Source organism: Lathamus discolor, chromosome 10, assembly GCF_037157495.1.
Source record: "Lathamus discolor isolate bLatDis1 chromosome 10, bLatDis1.hap1, whole genome shotgun sequence".
Taxonomy (NCBI): Eukaryota; Metazoa; Chordata; class Aves; order Psittaciformes; family Psittacidae; genus Lathamus; species Lathamus discolor.
Genome location: NC_088893.1, coordinates 3,457,924 through 3,478,235, shown reverse-complemented (window position 1 = coordinate 3,478,235; position 20,312 = coordinate 3,457,924). Strand labels below are relative to the sequence as shown.

General features: G+C 52.2%; 1 long non-coding RNA gene across 1 annotated transcript; it reads left to right on the top strand.

The window, feature by feature from the left end:
- The first annotated feature begins 977 nt into the window (after positions 1-977).
- Positions 978-5,505, top strand: LOC136019878 (uncharacterized). The gene is made up of 2 exons (XR_010615102.1): positions 978-1,129; positions 3,011-5,505. It is a non-coding gene; the product is annotated as an uncharacterized LOC136019878 (long non-coding RNA).
- The last annotated feature ends 14,807 nt before the right edge of the window (positions 5,506-20,312 follow it).

Sequence of the window (20,312 nt, the reverse complement as noted above, 5' to 3'; positions counted from 1 at the left end):
TCTTCCTCTCCTTTAGTAAAAGCCTGTACTTCACAGTTATTAGATTGAAGCCCTGTTTTAAAAAACATCTGATGTCCCAAGAAACATGAGCATTACAGTCTTGATGAAGAAAACATGCCATAAGCTTTTGCCTTCAAGTTACCTGGAGAGGAAGTGCCAGTTCATGCACACAGGTGGCAGAGTGATGGTTTCCTACTGAATAAAGTATTTCATGTATAAGCTACATGTTATAGCTAAGCTGCAAGTACTCTTGTTGGAATTGTTCTTTGCTTATGTCTTGGAAAAGCCAAATTACATATTCCTGAAGTAGTTCTGACTGGATACCTAACGGGCAAGAAGTTGTCAGGAGTGAAGTCTGTGCCACAGCAGTGTGCTGGCAGTGCAGCTTGTGATGCCTGCTGTGTGTGAGGCTGTTCTTCAGGGTTCACTCTGCGGATACTTTAGCCATCCAAACTACAAATATTTGCTTTAAACTGCCACAAATGAACCTCTGGAAGTTCCATTCTGTGCTGTGTAGAGCTCTGCACCACAGTGATTCTTTTTACCCAGGGAAATGAGCTTGTAAGAAATACAAGTTTATTTACCAGTTTATGGCTTGTAGCTGGTTTGCATTTCAGCTGGGGTCCTTGCTGCTTCCTGGTGCAGCCTGTGCGCAAGCTCAGGGGCAGGGTAAGCTCTGTGAGCTTCACTGAGCTCTGTCTTATCTGTGGGTCTGATTTTTAAAAGGAGTTTTTATGAAAGAAGTGACTTTGTCTTACTGTTAAGACTACTGAGTCATCTGGATTTGAAGTGGTATTGGGCTCAGAAGCGCAAACCTTTAATTCAATAAGCCTTGTCACTTCCCTCTTCCTACAACTATAGATTAAAAATGAAGTATGGCTTTTGTCCCAGAGTGACAGCCCCCCCCCCCCCCCCCCCCCAAAGGCATTTCTGTCCATCAAGAGCTGTTCAGTAAGTACATCTACCTTCTGCCATTGCAGGCTGCAGCACAAAGGAGCAGGAGTGGTCACCTTGTGCATAGCCTGTGTGAAGTGGTGGCCTGCCTGTACCTGTGCCCAGTCTGGAGGAGCAGAGCGAGCACCACTGCTGGGGACTCAGGAGGCCACTGCTCTGTGTCCTCACACAACCTGTAAGTAATGTAGTTGGGAGAGTTACTTGGCAATGGTGGCTCCTCATAACCTTACGGGGCAAATTCCCTCCAGGAGCCTGCAGTAACCCTGCAGCTGGCCCAAGCTCCTGGTGTGGGGCTGGAAGCTGGATGCACAAGGGGAAGTGGTGAGAGGAGCTCTGTTACAGCAGGATCATAAGCACTTACAGAAGAAGCAACATCAGCTTCCTGTAGGTAAGAATTTCCAAGGACACAACAAAGCTCTTTGGTTCCTGAACGTGCCGTCCCAGGGAAGGATGTGCAACTTGCATGAAGAAAGGAAGTGTGTGCACCGAGGTGTTTGAGGTTTCAGGAACATGCCTGAGTTGAGCAAGTTGGCAGATTCCTCTCTGGTGTGCATGCTTTATCCTCTCAGCCCTTTACATCCTGGCTGAGCAGTGCTGACTGAGAGAAGCCTTTGGCCAGGGCTTGTTGAAGCATTGTGCATTGTTTAGGTAATTACAAAGGAGATTTACATACCTTTTTTTCTTTCCCTAAAGCAGCTTACACATTGGGCAATGATGAGGGGAAGTGTTTAGCAGAGTTTTGCATAATGAAAGCTAGGAAAAGAGATCCAAAATGACAGTGTGTTTCAAGCAGTTGATGAAATGCATTCCATGAGCTGAGGGGGAAGAGTGTGAGGATTGTTAGCCAAACTCCAGACCCTGCAAGCCCTGAAAGGTAAAGGGCCTGCAGCCTATGTGATATTGAAGCAGAGTAAGCACATAAGAAATTACTTGTGAATTGAATCTTGAGTTGTTTCTGTGATGCTTGTCACAGCCCTCTCAGTTTGGTTGTTCAGGTGAGTTTCCATCTATGCTCTTGTCTACCTATTCACCTTTTGTCACCAATTTGACATCATCTCACAGTTAACTTTGAGCCAAAGGCCTTGCTTAAAGTCAGGATAAGTATCTGCTGCTCCTCCGTTAGCTACAGAGCCAGTTATCACAGAGATGCTGGTCTATCAGGCAGGATTTGCCCTTGGTAAAGCCATGCTGCTCTGTGTGCCTAGACGTGTCTCCCAGTAAGACTTGCTCTGTAGCCTTCCTGGGCACTGGGGTGAGGCTGGCCAGCCCATAGGGTCCACATACACCTTCCTGAGGATGAGCATGGCATTTGCCTTTGTCCTGTCATTGGGAACCTTCCTTGGTGGTCATGACCTGCCAGTGCTTGGCTCCATCCTTGCTCTCAGACAGAGCCTTGCCTGGTCCCATGGCATCAGACATGCTCAGCCACCCCCAGTGCTAGCTGTTAACTCCGGAACTGATGTCATCTGCAGTGTTTGACTGGTTTCAGTTTATAGGCCCTTACACGTGTCTGTTGTGATTATTATAGCTTATCACTTCACTGGAATCCCGCAGCGAGGTCCTGCCAGAGGCCACATGTCCCTAGCAGCCAGCTCAGGACGCCAGGAACCGTTCTGTGTTCTCATGGTGGGTAGATAGGCCTCTTCCCAGCACAGTCCCCAGCAGTCCTGTCATCTGCCTGTCTGGAAGTGTTCCTATTAGAAAGAACGTTTTGTTTCATCATCTCAGTGCTGATACACTGGAAAAGTGTAACATCTTCTGGGGGAAGCTGAGAGGCTTTGCTCAGTTCTGTGGTTCATTGCCATGCAGCTATACTCACTTAAGGAACACTCTGCAAGGGATGAATCTGATTTAAAATCTCAACCAAGACCTACGGGTCTATGGCTGGTTATTAGCAGGGAGATGAGGCTGCAGGCTGTGAGCAATGCACAGTGCTCTGAGGGGCTGTACTGAGGGTGGGGAAGGTTGTGCATCTTTCACAGCTCAGATGTGTCCAGAAATGCAAATTATCGAGTTGTCTCTGATGTCATCTGTTCGTGTGCTTTTTATATCCCAGGCTTTGCGCTGTTTGCTCTCTGTGGAAAGTTACTGACATCACTGGGTGGTCAACAGTGCAGCTTCGCAGGAAATGTGTAGGATGTACAAGGGTTTACGTCACTCATTTAAAACTGGGAGGAAAAGGCATTACTGCTGAAGGAAGACTTTCAGGTCACCACTGGAGAGCTGCATGCAGGGCATGGGGAATGTGAACTGCTGTTCCGGAGCCAGCTCTAGGCTGGGGCTGACAACACTGACCTCCTCATGGATGCTCTGTTGTTACTTTCTGCCAAGGACATTGCTGTTACTCATTTGTCGCCTGGTTAAGCAGAGACCCTGGTAAAGGACTTGCCTTTCATAGAAAGGGACATTGCTGAGCTAATGATGTGCACAAACACCGCATGTGCTCTGACTGGAAAGGACAAGGGAGGGAAAGCCACAATAAGTCACAAGAATCACAGAATGGCTGGGGATGGGAGGGCCCTCTGGAGATCACCCAGCGCAACCCTGCCAGGGCTGGGCACCCAGAGCAGGGCACACAGGAACGGGTCCAGGCGGGTTTGGGACGTCTCCAGAGAGGGAGACTCCACAACCCCCCTATGCAGCCTGTGCCAGGGCTCTGCCACCCTCAGTGTAAAGAAGTTCTTGCTCATGTTGAGGTGAAACTGGTTGTGTTCTAGTTCATGGCCATTGCTCCTTGTCCTGGCACTGGGCACCACTGAAAAGGGGCTGGCACCATCCTCCTGGCACCTGCCTTTGAGATACTGATCCCATTGATGGGATCCCTTCAGTCTGCCCTTCTCCAGACTGAACAGGCCCAGCTCCCGCAATCTTGATCATCCTCATGGCCTCCGCTGCCCTGCTCCTTGTCTCTCTTGTGCTGAGGAGCCCAGCAGTGGACACAGTGTCCCAGATGTGACCTCACCAGGGTCGAGTAGAGCGGGAGGAATCACCCCCCTTGACCTGCTGCCACACTGCTCCCCATGCAGCCCAGGACACTTGTCCCTCCTGGCTCAAGGGCACACTGCAGCTCATGGTCAACTTATCCACCAGTAGTAGATGGTCGCTAAGGCTCTGTGCTTTCTAAGTTGGCACCAGGCGAACTGCAAGTGTTCAACATCCAATACCCTGGCCTCTTTTCTGGCCATTAAATGTATTTATTTTAAATTTGCAATTGATTAATCTGTCAGTTTGGGGTATTTGATGGCAGACAGGTTTTAGGAGAGCCCCTGTTCAGCGTCTTCTGGAAACCAGTCTGCTTGACGTTACCCGCCTGCCCTCCCAGATCCATTCTCTCATGAATGGCCAGAGGTCCTGCACTGGGCTGAGGCTTAGCATCAGTTTCTGATCTGCTGAGGAAGGTGATGAATTTCAGTACCATGAGACCTTTTGTATATGAACGTGTACCTGGCTCAGTTCAGAAGCCTTCCAGCCTCTCTAGCCCTCATTTGCACAAGATGTGGAGCTGGCAGTGGAGGCTGTAGCTCTTTCAGTTCTTGTCAGTTAATCCATTACTAGCTCTGAGTTACCACCCCAGCTCTCTCTGGCATTTTATGGGTATTTATTTGCCAGCTCAAACTGAGACCTACACGAGACACTGAATGAAAACACTTCAGCCCTGCAGTTCTCGCGTCCTTTGAGGGCTGGGGTTTGATTCTGCTACCACAGGAAAACTGTCAGTATGGAGAAGGATGGAGTGAAAGAGCCCTCAGTCACATAGACATTAAATTCTGCTATGGGCCTGTTTTAAAATGTCAGTTCCTGCTTCCACCAGGCATTGCTGTAGGTTTTACAAGCACCTTTCACACCAAATGCTGCTACTCTGTGCTCTGATGGAGCGAGAACGGGACCTCTGGGGTCTCATAAAAGGTGTGATTTCAAGTTCTCCTCTTTCAGCTGCTCTTCTCCCTCGTACTGGGCCCGTGCTCAGGGAAGGGGGCAGAGCGTTGCCAATGCAAACAGCTCCACGGCCAGACTCAGAGAGGGGCTGTAGGCAAGCACTGCACTATGTGGAAGGCTTCCTTAGCACACGGATACGGCTACAAAACACTCCAGAGCACGTTCCAGCCTGGGCAATTACTGCGGTGCTCATTTGGAGCTGTTTGGTGACAGTTTGCTAGCTGTGGCTGCCCTACAGCTCTGCTTTCATTTCCTCGGCATCAACCAACAAACCCCAGATCAACCTTGACGCAGAAATAACAGCTCATTTCGCACCCATGGCTCCAGAGGCGCTGCCTCAATGTGGTGCCTCCCCTCCTGCAGCTGGATTCAGCTGATCAGGGGGTGTAGGAGTCCCCCCCTTGCCTGTAGCCCATGACAGTGACACTAGGTGCTTGCTCCATGTGTATCACATAGCGTGACCCTTAGGGACATGGGTTAGTGGTGGCCTTGGCAGTGCTGGGAGAATGGTTGATCTTAAAGGTCTTTTCCAACCCAAGTGATCCTATGATTTTATGTTTTCCGTTAACTTGTTCAGCTGTTGTGAAATCTGGAAGTGAAGTCTCTTCCATTGAGTTTTCCCTGTGTTCTCAGTGTCTATGTCCCAGTTTTCTGGAACTGTCAGCAGTTTGGATGCAGGAAAAAAGTTTCTGAATCTTCACTCCCAAAAAAAGATTTTTTTCTAACCTTTTGCTGTTAGAGATGGATCTTAACTCAGACCGTGACGTGCTGCTGCCATGGCAATGGATGCAACGCAGCAGCATGTTCTTACATACATGAATGCAATCTCCTGACTTGCTTTGATACCAGCAGAGACTTGGACATTTTTTCTGTACAGCAGGGACCAAAACTGAGCCCTGGATTCCTGGTGTGGCCTGGCAAGCGCTGAGTGGGACAATGAGACCTTGATCTCTGCTGGTGCTGCTCTTGCTGATGTAATCCAGCATCCTGCTGGCTGCAGTTGCACACTGTTCATTCACCTTGAGCCTGTGTCCCCCCAGGATTGCCAGGTCCCTTTTCCACAGAGCTGCTCCCAGACAGCAGATCCAAGCCTGTGCCCTCCTGGATGGTGTTTTCCCAGGTGCAAGACCTGACACTTGTCCTTGTTGAACTGCATACAGTTTTTGTCAGCCCTTTGCCAGCCTGTCCAGGTCACGCTGCAGGGTGGCTCTTCGTTCCAAGTGCTCACTCCCCGCCTCAGGTTGGTTCCATTGGCAAACTTCATCAGGGTACATTTGATCCCATCGCCCAGATCACTTATGAACACATTGATCAGTGTTGTCCCCATACTGATCCTTGGGGACCCCACTGGTCCCCAAGTCCCCAGCTGAAGGAGCTGTTCACCACCACCACAGGCTGCAGCTGGTCAGCCAGCTTCCCCCCACCACACAGACCCCTCAGGACCATAACGTGTCCGTTTCTCTGTACTCTAGGGAACACAGCTTAGGACTATGGCCAGTTTCAAATGTAATTCCTAAGTTTTGCTGAGCTCTGTTTTACCCAGCCTAGACGGTTCTCTGGGATGCCTGCTCCATCTGGGAGTGGTCCCATGGGCAGTGGGGCTTGGGCATCACAGGCAAGGGCACAGGGGTGCTCTGCTGGCCCCAGGGAACCTCTAGTCCCAGGGAGAGCAGCAACAGTCACAGGCAGCACGTGGGCACTAATGATCCTGTTGATGAGCAGCATCTGAAACCAGAAGTGACTTGAAGACGTGTTTAACACCTCTGGAGCAGTCTGCTGTTGCTGCTGCTGCAGGACGTGTAAGCAAGCGTGGTGTGTGGAGCTGCTCATGGTCCTGCTGTCAGCACGCTCGACACAGCGCGAGTACAAACCAGAGGGGCAGCTCTGGAGGACAGCACGAGCCTTTGCTCCTTGGAGGGCGAAACACTGGCACAGAGATGGCTGCTCCTGAGCAGATGTGGTGCTGAAGGCGAAGCTGGGGTTTGTTCTTTGTTGACTCTCACATTTGGGACACGCGGTTTAACAGAAGAAACATGTTACGATGTGATTTGATGGCGTAACAAGGCTTCTGGTCACTCCGGGCAGTATTTACTTAACACATTGCTGGTTTCTCATCACTTTAGTAACTGGTTTGTAGGATTTGGAACAGCTTTTTCCAAATCAGAGGGTGTCAACAAGAGCCTAAAAGCAATGTCACACTTGAGAGCCTCCTGCCCAGCCGCTGCAGCTCCTGCTGGCAGGAAGTGTTGCTGGAGCAAAGAAATTCCAGCGCTTTGAGAGAGACTGAACAGCTCTTTCAACAGCCCCCAAGCAAGACGTGTTGAAACAGCACTTGTCACATGTTTATTTGAAATGCAGCTCTAGTTTATAGCATCATTCATGATGTTACCCGAGCGCCTGTGTTCTCTGCAGAAACACCAGACTGCTGTGCTGCCCGCTCCTACTCCCACACATACAACAGTATTTTACTCAAGGAGTATCCTTTTCAGGCTCTCAAAACGTGCTTGTCAGCTTCGTTCTCTGTCTCCAGAGACACGGTGATCCTCTGGAGCTGTCAGGCTTATAAATGTACCATTCTGAGACTATGACAACTAAAGCACAGCACTGGCCTTTCAGAATTCCCTGGGAAACTGAGAGCATCTTGTTTAAAAAATGCGCCAAAGAAATCCGTTCTCCAGCTCTGGAGCCTGCTTCCGCTGTTCCCTGCCTATGGACAGCCCCGGGGTACGCGGCTGGAAAGCGTGCCTTCGGGTTTCGGACGCTGTTTTCCAGTCCCTGTTTTCAGCAGGGTGCTGGACGGTGTCTGTCGGGCGGCCGCCTGCCTCCCGTGCGCCGGCAGCGCTGCAGCACGGCCCCCAGCGCCCGGTGTAGGGGCTCCCGGGAGCCTGCAGAGGCGGGCGCCTGCAGTGCTGCACCCTGCAGCCCGGCTGCGGCCGCGCACACAGCCCGCTGCTCCTCCGGCCCATCGGAATCAGCTCAGAGCTTGTGAGCATCACAGGGACAGCCTGGGGCGCGCTGAGCCGGTCCCAGATAAACTCCATTTGGTGCCCATGTGCTGTTTCTGTCACATGGAAATGAACCGCTTGTCCAGCAGTGCCAGTAGCAGTACTCGCAAGCCTGATGTGCTGTGTGTAAACAGGTTGCAGGAGCAGAGGGGTTGCAGATGCGCAACCCTGGGCAATACGCACCACTCCTGTCCCCAGACCCAGCCCTTGGGAGGGTGATGGAGTGAAGCTGCTCTAACAAGTTTTTTGTAATGATTTAGGCTTAATAAAATCTTCCCTAAGCCTCTAAATGGTTTCAGCAAAACCTGCAGTTGGGCCTTCTAAGTCCTCTCTCATCACCTCCAGCCCTGGTGCTGCTCTGGAAGCAGGCCTGTGTTCCCTCACTGTAACAGCACCCTGGCTGCAGCTAATTCCTTTCCTTCTAGGGCAGCAGCTCCTGGGTTTCGCCTTCACGCACATCCCGTGGTCCTGGTTCACACCGGTTGATGCCTGGCGGCGGCAGCGATGGAAGTGCCTCCAGCTGGTGCTCACATTTGGGTGTTTGCACTAGCGCGCTCCCACCAGCTGAGCAGCAGGACCACGAGCTCAGTGCACTCTCACTGCTCGATGTTTTCATCGTTTAAGGCTTGAAACAACTTGGAAATGCTTAAAATAGAGTGAAAATCCCTGCGCTGGCGCCGGCTCCCAGCCACGCTTGGAGGCTGCTCGCTCCTGGTGGAGCGGTTTCGTATGTTCCACAGAGCAGCTATGGTAGAGCAGAATTTTAACTGCCCAAACCTGTACGACAGATTCTCACTTAAAATGAGATCCACAACTTAAGGGTGGCACAATAACAAGTTGATTGAAAAGTAAGAACTGATGAGCACCATCATGAGACTACCCTGGCTTCAATGGACTGTTACAGGAGTTCCATTGATTTCCACAGTTTTCCACAAGGTGTTACCTGCAATTTTGGTTGTATAAGTTACAAATAACCACACCATTTCCAAGGCCCGTGTGCTGGGAATGTGCTGTGTAACAAGCCGTTCTGGGAGAAGGAAGGAGGGAGTGGGGGAAGGCTTATGGGAAGCAGAGGAGTGCTCTGTTGGCTGCTCAGCCGCGGGACAGCGGCTCGTCCAGGTGCAGAGAGGAGCCTTTGTCTTTGCCAAAGCTCTGACAGTTTGGCAAAGGTCTTTGCAGGTCTTTGCACATGGACGGGCTGAGCCCGTGACTCGTTTCAGCAGCTCTGGCCCTGGCCCTTTTCAGGACTCTGATTTTCCAGCCATGGAAGCTCCAGGCTATGTGCTCCCCGGGGTTAAGCTAATGCAGGTCTGCCCGTTTCCTACTGGGAAACATCTTGCCCATGCTGAGGTACCAGACCTGGGAGGGTTGTGGCTGCTGTGGTTGGTGGCTTGGCTCCTCCTCATTGCTCCCTGAAGGTCTCTGGCCAACAGGGAGTGCATGTGTTTTCTTCAGGAGAAAGGGGGATGTTAGACTGTGTGTGACCATTTGCCTGTTTCTGTCTTACCTGTAACTCCGACACGAGGTCCTACAGCTCTGCAAAGGCTCTCTGCTGCTGCCACCATGCCCTCTGCTATGGCACGCAGGTGACAGCTTGTGCTGGTTGTGTTTTTGGAAGCAATGAATCCAAAATAGGAGACACTGACCTGTGCAATCGGATGGGTGCAGCGCCCCAGCCTCCTCCCACTGCTTCAGGGTGCTAAGTACCAGGGTCAGCAAAATCCAGTCTCACCAGTGACCGCAAGACAGCTGGTGCTGGGCTGAACGGGGCCACCCCAGTGTGCTCTTTGTTCTTGCCTTGCATAATTAACCCTAAAACCTTGGTTGAACACTCCTCTTGAGGAGGAAAGAAGCCACCACTGTGGCGCTGTTCGTAACAGAGGAATATGGCTGTGGGTGAGGGATACAGGCTGCTCTTATGACCAGGGTGTTGGTAATTAATGTTAAGGATGACAGAGTTTGCTCTTTGCTTGGAGCATGAACATTAACTAGGGATGTCTCATCTAGTTATTACCTCCCTCTGCCAGGGAAGCCTCTCCCTTGGCATGGTCTGTTTTAGCTGTTGGACTGGAGATGGGAAGGCAATCTCTTACGCTGGCTGAGATGGCTGAATTTTGCACATAAAGAAAAGCCCAACATCCCTCTTACTCGACACTATCAGCACGTTTTGGAGGCAATGCCCAGCTCTGCCACTCGGTGCCTGCCCACTGCAGACAGACACGGGACACTTCTTGGCTTGTCAAGTGCTGTGAGAGCCCTTTGGCTACAGGAGAAGCCACTTGTCTTCAAACTGTGCGGCTTTTATTTAACTGTGAATAAATACCCCCCTGTGCTGGCGAGTAACACTATCTCCTTGGGCACTGGAACGAGGCAAGTTTAGCTGTTAAGTCATTAATTATCTTTTTTAACAGCATGCACATGCTCACACACCCCTTGAGTACTTCTGAGAGTGGCAGCATCCAGACACATCATCACCAGCTGCAGCCAGCTCAGGCTAAAGCATCACCACATGGCCTCATTCGGGTGCAGATGAAATCCAGATGCACAAATACTTAGTTCTCTACAAGGGAGGTGCTGAATGGTGCATAAAACCAGTTGTATCTTGGCCTTTCATACCGTGGAGAGGTTCAGGTTATTTTTGCAGCCACTCCAATGACTGGTTGTTGGGGTGGTTTTGTTCCTATCTGTTGTTTTACCATTGTGGATCATTTAAAAATGCTACCATTTCCCAAACATGTCCGCTGAGTGAGGATGTTTGCTTCATCTCAAAATGGCTTGGTATTTCGGGAAGTGCTTTGGCCCTTGCAGGAGTCCCAAGGCGGAGATGTGAATGTGAGAAGCTTCTAGGAATGTGGAGCGAATTTGCTGCTCTTTCCTAGCCACAGCTTTATTTTTAGCATGCCTCATGCTCCAGGGTCACATCTGGGAACCAAGAGGAAGCTCTTCAGAGCGGCCTCACTCTTCGTTTGGGACTTCTTTGGATTTATGACAGGTTTTCTCCTTTCCAGCTGCGGTATCTCCATGAGGTTGTAGGTGACTGCCCCAGGCCCTTTCGGCACGGGGTTAGAAATGAAGCCTGTGCATGACGCCAGGAGCACGCCAGCGCTGCTGGGCTTGCTTGGAGGCACCAAGCCTGAAGGCAGCTCTGCTCTCTCGGCAGGAGCGCGGCTGTCCCCACGCAGGAGGGTGTCAGAGCGGCACAGGAGACACGGAGCAGAGCACAGCCCTTGGCGCGGGCAGCGGAGGGGCCGCAGAGCCGCGGCTCGTGGCACGTCAGGGATGCTCAGTGCTCCTCCCATGCCCTGTTCCGGACCGTTTAAAACTCGCGTCACTTTTCCCAACAGCAGAAAGAAAACTCCGCTTCGCTGGGATGAGGCTTGAAGCAGAGCTCTGCAGGTGGCACAACATGTGTTTAACAGCTCTTTACTATTAAAAAGCTCTAAGTTTGGTTAGAGGCATTGCCGGCATAACTGCAGTGGGAGGTGATGTGACACGCACTGAGCTAACCGAAATGGGCATCACTTCATCGATTTCTCTCTGTCCCACTGCTTGCAACGCTTTTCCCTCCTCCGAGCAGCAGCTGTCTTAAGCTGCGTGGCCTGGCTGCAGGAGCGCTGCTTTGCCCTCGCAAGGCTCAGAGCGTCTCTGTGTCCCCCACAGCTCACAGGCAGCAGGGTTGAAACCAGCCTCTAGCAGGAGTTGCACTGAGTGTGCCATCACTCTTCAGGTGGCTGCTTTTAAACCTGAGCACCTTCCCCATGTTAAATGTTACCTTTGTGAAAGGGTATCCTGAACGCAGCCAGGGAGGTGTCTGCAAGCCATCCCGTGCAGGGTGAGCTGCTGCTCTGAGCCTTTCCCCGGCAGGGAGGAGTGGGGAATGGCAGCTCGTGTGGCCCTGATACCCCTGCAATTATAGCTGGGATGCATTTGCCCAAACCCAAAGCATTTGTTGAAATGGGAGCATACACGCAGTGCTTTCTCTGCACCGTGATTCCTACTCCAAGAAAAACAGGCCAAACGATCAGCTGTGAATGTAAATTTGTACCTAAGGCTTTACCTGTGGCTCAGAACTACCCTGTCTGCTCTGCAGCTCTGAGGAGGGGATGCTTCATGCAATGTTTCACAGCTCAGAGCAGCCACTATGCCTCTCATCAGCTGTGCCTCCAGCCCTCACATTTCCTTCAGCTGGGGGACATTAATTAAGTTGTCTTAATCAGGATGCAGGCTCACAGCATCAATCCCCAACATAAGGAATCAGCTTTAAAGACTCCCAGGGTGCTCGCAGCCCTCCCCTGGCTGCAGTTCTGTGCTCAGTGAGGAGCATCCAGCTGTGGGGCTGCGTGATTTATCAGCTGAGGTGTCAGTGAGGAGTGTGCTGCAGCAGCCTGGTAAGTGCTGCCGTGTGCTGAGCTCACTTCAACAAACGCCACTGTAAGTCATTCCTGTGAGAGGTCAGACCCAGACCTGCTGCCGACATTGGAGGTGGTGGATGTGGGAAGCCTTTTTGCGACACCAGCAGGCATTCACAACCGCTTTCCATTGGAGTTACAGCCCCATTAATTTCTTTTCTTTTCAAGGACTGATTTTGCCAAGGAGCTGCATTGGTGCTGAGCTATGTGGCAGGTATGTGGTTTCGTACATATCCAGCAGCTTCTGTTGCAAAGCTATTTCATTCTCATGTCCACAATGGGGAGGAAAACTGAATTTAATGATTGGATGTGCCTCTACTTCGTTTAGCTCTTGTAAGAACATCCTTCTGTGGGCCCTATTTCCAGGCATGTAAGTAAATGCATATGTAGTAGAGAATTCTTATATGTCCCTGTTGCTGCACAGAGAGTGGATAGCACAGGAGAGAAGTGCGTTTGGAGCAGCATTTTTCTGAGGACAGCTCTCAGGTGACTGATTAATCTGTGTCCTGGAGACCTTTCCTGTTTGCATGCACAGAACCTTTGCTTAGGTTAATCATAGAACCCCAGACTGGCTTGTGTTGGAAGGGACTCTGAGATCATCCAGCTCCAACCCCTGCCACGGGCAGGGACCCCTTCCACTGGAGCAGCTTGCTCCAAGCCCCTGTGTCCAACCTGGCCTTGAGCACTGCCAGGGATGGGGCAGCCACAGCTTCTCTGGGCACCCTGTGCCAGCGCCTCAGCACCCTCACAGGGAAGAGCTTCTGCCTTATCTCCAGCCTGAACTTCCCGTGTTTAAGTCCGAACTCATCACCTCCTCGGGACTTGTTCCAGCAGTTCCATGTCCTCTTTATGTTGAGGACACCAGAACTGCACACAATGCTCCAGGTGAGGTCTCACAAGAGCAGAGTAGAGGGGCAGGATCACCTCCTTCGACCTGCTGGTCACGCTCCTTTTGATGCAGCCCAGGATCCGGTTGGTTTCTGGGCTGCGAGCGCACACTGCAGCCGGCTCATGTTCATTTTCTCATCGACCAGCACCCCCAAGTCCTTCTCCGCAGGGCTGCTCTGAATCTCTTCTCTGCCCAATCTGTAGCTGTGCCTGGGGTTGCCCCGACCCAGGCTGGGGCAACGATCCCATCACAGAGCAGAAACATCCTGCTCCACCTCCAGATAGGGCAGCTCTATTCAAAATAAATCCTAATGAAAGCTCCGAGCCCATCCGCTGCAGTCACTGCACGCCAGTGCAGGGGATGGCGCCCGTGACCCACCCCGCAGCGAGCAGGAGTCGGGAAGCTCGGAGAGGCCGGGAAAGCCGTTACACAGACAGGGCCGCGGAGCCCTGTGGAGCGGGGGCCGCAGTGCTCAGTGCGGGAGCCTGGCCCCGGGGCTCGCTGTGCTGCGGAGGCTGCTGCCCGGGGCGCTGCTCCCCCGCCTGCCCTGGGGTGCCCGAGAGCCAGCGGGAGGCTTCTCGAGCGCAGCAGCGCCCGCGGGCAGGAGCTGCGGGAGCGCGGCTCTGCGCGGGTGAGGATGGAGGCGCAGGGGCAGCCCCGGCGGAGGCGATGCCTCGGGGACCACCCCGGAGGCGGCTTCTGGCAGAGCACGAGCGAAAAGCGCCCCTGACCCTGCGCGGGCGGGGAGCGAGCCCTGCGCAAGGAACGGAGGTGCCTCTGCTTGCCCGTGTGCCCGGCTCAGCGCCGGGCGTCGTGCCTGCGTGGTGCACCGGAGCGCTCGTCCTTGCCCTGCTGCCTCTGCCACGTGCGGGACCGAGCGGGCGTTTTGCACCGACGGTTTGCACATAGAGCCGTGAACACCCGCACTTAGCTAGGATCTGATTTCCAGCTCCCGGTACTCCTGCTCTTCCTCCGGATGGAGCTTTGCAGGCATTTTCAAACAGGGAGCTGTCGTCTGCGCAGGGCCCGGCAGTCTCTTCTCGAGGCACATGTGTAAGTATTTAAGCTGTATGGCCACAGGCAGTTGTGAGGACAAGCCCAGAAATAAGCCTGAGGGAGTAAACAAAGGAATATTCCCTCGGATGCCAGCTCGTAGCTAATGATACAGAAAGCACTCGGGACAATACAGCAAAATACTCACGTTCTGAGAAACCAGCTGTTAGTGCACAGACTAACACGGTGCTGGCCTGTTGCCTGGGGAGGGAAGTGTGAGTGTTGCATGGCAGGGTGAAATCACTGCTTACGAAATGCATACTAAGTAGAGCATCCTTCCAGAACAGTGAGGTGGCTGGAAGGGCCTTTGGGGCCTTTAAGCCTGGTATGTTGTGGTAAAAATACACATGCTGTGAGGAATACCCGGTGTGTGAATACAAGGAGCTTCTTGACTGGTTTCAGAGCCGGCAGATTTTCAGGGGGAAGTTGATACAGAGGTTTTGGGTAAACCCAGGGATGGTGGAGCCAAACCTTCCGAGAGCATCTCCGAGTGTTCCAAGTGCCACTGTGTCCTGCTGACAGCTCTTGCAGGCAGCCTGGCTCTGGAAGGCAGTGCTGAGGTTGTTTTCAAGTTGAACTCCAAAGTTTTTAGTGGACAGCGGGTAAAAAAGCCCCAAAGCATTGCTCAGCTTTTGCTTGCACTGGCAGCAGGAGGAGCTCGTTCGATGTAAGGCCAAGTAGGGAACTCCTATTCAGGTTCATATTTTCTTCCTGTTGCTGTTTGTTGCTGTTATGCTCTTCTTGGGTGTTGCTGATGTTCACAAGGACTGTAAAGAGCAACGTGGCCAAAAATAAGAGAGCAGATAGTCTGTTGTAGCTTGACTAAAGCACGTGAAACATGAAATCTCCAATCTGATCCTTTCAGTCTGGGAACACATGCCCGTCAGAGCAATGCGGGTTAAGGACTGATACCTAAAGGGGATATAGAGGAGTAGGTGATTCTGCACCTGGGGCTGGTGTGAGAGCAGAGCAAAGCTCTGGCCAGACTCGTTCTTCTGGTGTCCAGAACATATATTACTGGCTCTGTAACAGCCATGAGGCTAAACCAAAGCCTGGGTCAAGCCAACCCTTCGCAGGGAGCTTAGGAAAGGTCAGCTTTTGACTTCAGGTGTGAGCTTCCCAGCAGTTCTGTGTACCTGCACAAAATCTGCTGCTGCTTCAACCATGCCATGCAGAGTTTAGATCAAGGGCTAACTGTTGCCCTCCTGGGTTTGCACCATTTCAGGCCTGCTGGAGCTGGCTGGATGCAGAGGCTGAGGGTGGGCTGCATGAGCAGGGGGAGCGGTGCCCTGCCCTGCTTGACCAGCGCTGCCAGGTTTGGTGCCAAGCATCACCCAGGAACACACGTGGTTCCAGCCCCGAGAGGCTTGGTTGGTGCTGTGCTTTGGAGCAAGGTTTCTGGTACTCTGCATAGTGAAACCTTATGGAAACAGCTACTTACAACTGGTGGACAAAAATACGCACACAATGTTTTCTTTGGCTGGAACTGAGAACTTCTTGATCTTGACAAATGCAAATACATGGCAGGAACCCTTAGAACTAGTTTGCTTCTCTGGCTAAATACACATTTTTACCCTCAAGTTTTCTTATTTTTAGAGACAACCAAATAAATAACCTCACCAGAGCGCTCTATTTGGCCTTAACAATGGCTTGTCTTTAAAAAGTTAAAAAATTAAAATAACAGAACTAGATCAGTTCAGGATGGTGCCTGCAGTCTGAGAACCTGACCCCACCTTAGGGCACTCCAGTTTTCCTATTTCATTTCCTAGCATCAGCATCTCCAGTGTTTCCTTGGTGTTTCTTGATGTGTAATGGGTATCTATAAGCAAAAGCGTAACTGAAAGCTCTTAAGAATGACTGCCCCAAATCCCATTTCCTAAAGGTTTCTTTTCTTCTTCCTGATGCTGGGAAATCTGGGGCTAGTGTGGTTGGTACCATGTGGGATTTTGGGCGGCTGCTGCTCAGGGAATCGGCCCAGGCTGCAAGGGTCAGATCTGGTCCCCTCTTCATTTTTAGGTGTATTATGTGACCTTGAACCCGCATGGTTTTTCAGGAAGCCTTTCTAGGATGCCGGATGTGCCCTGTCCCACCCAGCTCTCAGGCTCTGTGTTACCAAGTGCAGATGTCAACAGAGCAGACCCTCAGGCAGCCGGTGCCAGCTGGGGGGTGCTGGGCTTGGGGCTGCACTGGGGCCCTGCACTACGTAGCACAGAGGTGAACACTGGGCTTGCAGCTGGGGTCTTATTCCCTTCTCAGGCAAGTGGTCCCTGTCCTCAGCAGGGAGCTGGCAGCATCCCAGACAGGCCAAGAGTAATAAAGGTTCTAGTGGCTGAAAATGGCTTTCTAGGTTGTTTTGAAAGAGCTCAGTGGCTGGGCAGAGCTCTTTCCACCCCTGGCTTACATTCATCTTGTAGAAACAGGAGATTTTGTAGCTATTTCTGCTAGCAACCCACCCATCTCTTGCCGCAAGACTTCCCCCTTCCAGCCCTGAGACAGTGATCAAAATAAGTCAAAGCTGCAACCACCAAACTGAGGGATTGCTTTTCCCCCCTGAGCCTACAGGCTTCTCACTCTTTCTAAGCAGACCTTTCAGAGGTGCCAAGGGGCTTGACTGTTATTGCAAACATCCCTGTTCCACTTTCAAAATGTTATGCTTTGTCCTGAGGTTGTGTTTCAGTTTGCAAGTTTATTGATGCTACAAGGCACGATGCACCCCTCCTGTAGGATGGAGCAAAGAGGCTGTCAGATTAACTGGGGACTTTCAGTGGAGGAGTAGGACATCGGGAATTGTATCTGTGTGTGAGATCTACGATTTGGAGGTCTCCAAGGTCCTCAAACTGCTTTGAAAACCCTCACTTTAATTTGTAGGGGCTGGTTATGGCCATAGGAGCACCAGGGTGTTTGAGCTGGACTGAATGGTGGCACCAAACTCACAGTTGTGGAGCCACCACCCCAGACTGGAACTGTGGTCCACTGGAAGTGGTTTATCATGTGTAGATACAAGATGTGCTGTTCAGCAGGAATGCCGAGCATGAGCGTTCCTGAGGCGCAGAAGGAATTCTGCCGGGTGGATGGTCTGTTTCTTCTGTAAAACAATAGCCAGAACTTACATTACAGGTCTCCCAGATGAGATGAGTAAGTCTCAGTGTGCTCAGGAATCCTTTCGAAGTGCTCATTGTGCAGGCATTTGCTGTCTCTCATTAAGGTCTGTGTTATCCCTCTGTCCTCAGTGTTGGAAAAGCACAAGCTCCCACTTCTGGTGCAGGAGCATATCACAAAGGTCAGACTGCAGGACCACAGATTATTGCAGTTCTGAGTTTCCTAGGAAAAAAAAAGTTTTAAATTAGTAGCCCTGTTATTAATTGGAAAATATATTCTAGCCCAACCTCCAGAGAAATGGCATTTCAAAGTATTCGTGCTTTAGAAGAGAACACGTCCAAAATAGAAACTCTTTCAGTAGTTTCCTATGAGAAAGTGCATCCTTCTGATTGAGCTCAGCCCACCCCTTCCCAGAGTGGCACAACTGAGGTGGCACTTGGAAACCAGGCTATGGCTATCTTAAAACCCCACAGAGATCATCTCTCACTCCAGCCTTTGGACTTTTGGCAGTCTGGACCTCTGATTTTTTGGGTATTTTAATTATATTGAGCCTTTTACAAAGCTGTTCCCTCCTGCCGTTTCACGTGCCCCATCATCATAGGCTTTGCCTTGAGGGCTGTGCTGGTACGTATGCTGTTGTTGGTGACACGGGTTAGAGTTGAGGTTCCTGTAGATACTAGATATGGTCTGTTTGTTATTTGTCAGGGGAGGAAAAAGTATTTTTAATCTAGTGTGTTTGCTAGACTTACATTAGAGAAAGATGTGGGAGAATTAGGCATGACAAACTCCTTGCTGTGTCAAAGTAATTCTTCGGCGTCTAATTGTATTGTTTTCTGCACAATAACAAAAGGCAGTATGACTTATTGTGACTAAGTTCAATCATGCCTGAGATGATATTAGTTCTTCTACTTAACGGTGTTAAAACCAAAGCTAACATCAAGAAAGCAACAGTATTCAGTAGAGCAAAAGCTGCATTTTCTTCTGTCTAATATTATTGCATCTGCTCTGTTCTAAAATCAGCGTCGTGATAAGGCTTTCCAAAGGAGAAATTAGGCAGCTCCTCAGTGCTTGTGTGTTTCTGAGTCAGTGCTGAGGAGAAGAAGAAAATAAAGCCCCACAAATGGTATCAGACGTGCTCCTGGCTGTTTTCTGGGCTGGGAGCTGTGCCAGCCCTTCCCAGCACTGCGTCCCGCAGCACCCGCGGGCTTGGGGCTCCGGGCGTTACAGCAGCACGGCCATGGGGATCCTTCAGCAGGGTGCCAAGTGGCATCCGGATGAGTGACAGCTCATCCAGAGCCGGGTCTGATGCCGGGCCCCTCCGGTGCACCTTGAGGTCTGGGCTGCGTTTGGAAAGGGAAGAAACCTCTGCAGTGAGCGGCCCTTCAGCCGCTTGTTTCTATTTTGGGGTACAATATAAAGCACAGCAAGAGCTTTGGAGGGGAGACAGCCTTGGCGGGGAGGCTTTGGAAATCGGTCGCTGCGTGCCAGTCCAAGTGCTGCAGAGCCGGAAGGGCTGGGCCGCAAAGCTGTGGCAGCGAGGCCGGCTCTGGCTGCTCGCCTGTTCCCGGGATGGCAGAGGGTGCTCTGCGGTCTCCCCGGCGGCTCCCCTGGGATCGCGGGAGCAGAGGGACCAAGACACCGTCTGCAGCCCTAGGAGAGGGGTCCGGGCTCCCCCCTGGCCTCTCCTCCTGCTCTGTCCGGGTTCTTATCCAGGGCACCGGTTGCCTCGACAGCTGCTTAGCAGCGTTGGCACAGGCACCCAGGGAGCCCGGAGCCCGGCGGAGCTGTGCTGGTCCTCACACAACAAAGCATGCCATGGCCTGCGCTGCACCCCTCTGTGCCTGGGGCACTGCAGGATGGAGCGAGGGCTCCCGCTAGCCCACACCTCCCTTTCCTCCAGCAGTGCCTGGCCCAGGTCCCTGGCCAGCGCAGTCGGAGATGCTTGTCCCCGGGCCTCTGCTGCCTCGCACAGCTCCTCCGTAGCACTGAACGCACCAGCTCCTCCCCTGGGCTGGGACAGCTCCAGGCGTTGGGAGATCCCCCATGGGCATCGCCGGGGTTGCTTCACCTTCAAAGGAGGTCACCGCAGGCTCTACATTCACCTTGTACCCCGGCGCTGTCCCTGCCTGCCGTGCCTGCACACGGTGGATGCGCAGACCCGGGTGGGACCAGCGGGTTTTGCCACGCCAGCAGCAGTGCAGGTTTTGGAGCCCAGTGTGGAGCCACGGACAAGCCTGGTGAGACCTGGCTGGGCTGGAGGTGCTCAGGGTGCTGCAAGAGGCAGCCGGCCATGCCCAGGGGTGTACAAGGCAGTCCCCTGCTCACCCAGGTCACTGCCTCCTCTCCCAGCGGCACTGGCCTACTGAGGCTGCTCTGGGGCTCCCGCTGAGCAGGGCAGAGCTCTGCTGCGGGTGCTGAGCATGGGGAGCAAGGTTCCCCCCAGGCTGAGCCTGTGCTGCCCCTCTGCACCTTGGCACGTCACCAGCCACCCGGCCTGCGCAGCTCCCCCTGCAAGAGCATTAGGGCCGAACCCTCCAAACATATTTTTGGGGGAATACAGAGTGGTTTGGCTCTGTAGCGGTTGACATTTCCCCAGCTTTCTAGTTTTGCGGTCACCACCAGAGACTTGTGTTGGTTCAAGCCTTGTAAGCCATCCTTTCCCTGCCTGTACATATTGGCCACCCATAGCCTGGCTCTGCTGGGCTTGCGTCTGAGCACACAGCTTGGCCGAGCCGTGCTTTGAGATGAAACATCTTGTGTTGACTCACTGTGACTTGGGTGACCTTCCAGAACAGACAGATGCACGCGAGTTATGCTGGGCTGTGAGAAAGCAGCATGGACATGTTTTCCCTAAATATAAGGGACAGAGACATGGTTAGTGTTTTCTTACCCTCCAGATGCCAGAGCTCTAACACTGCTGCTTCCTGCTTGCCCTTAGCTCTGTAAAGAAGAACAGAGATGCTGACT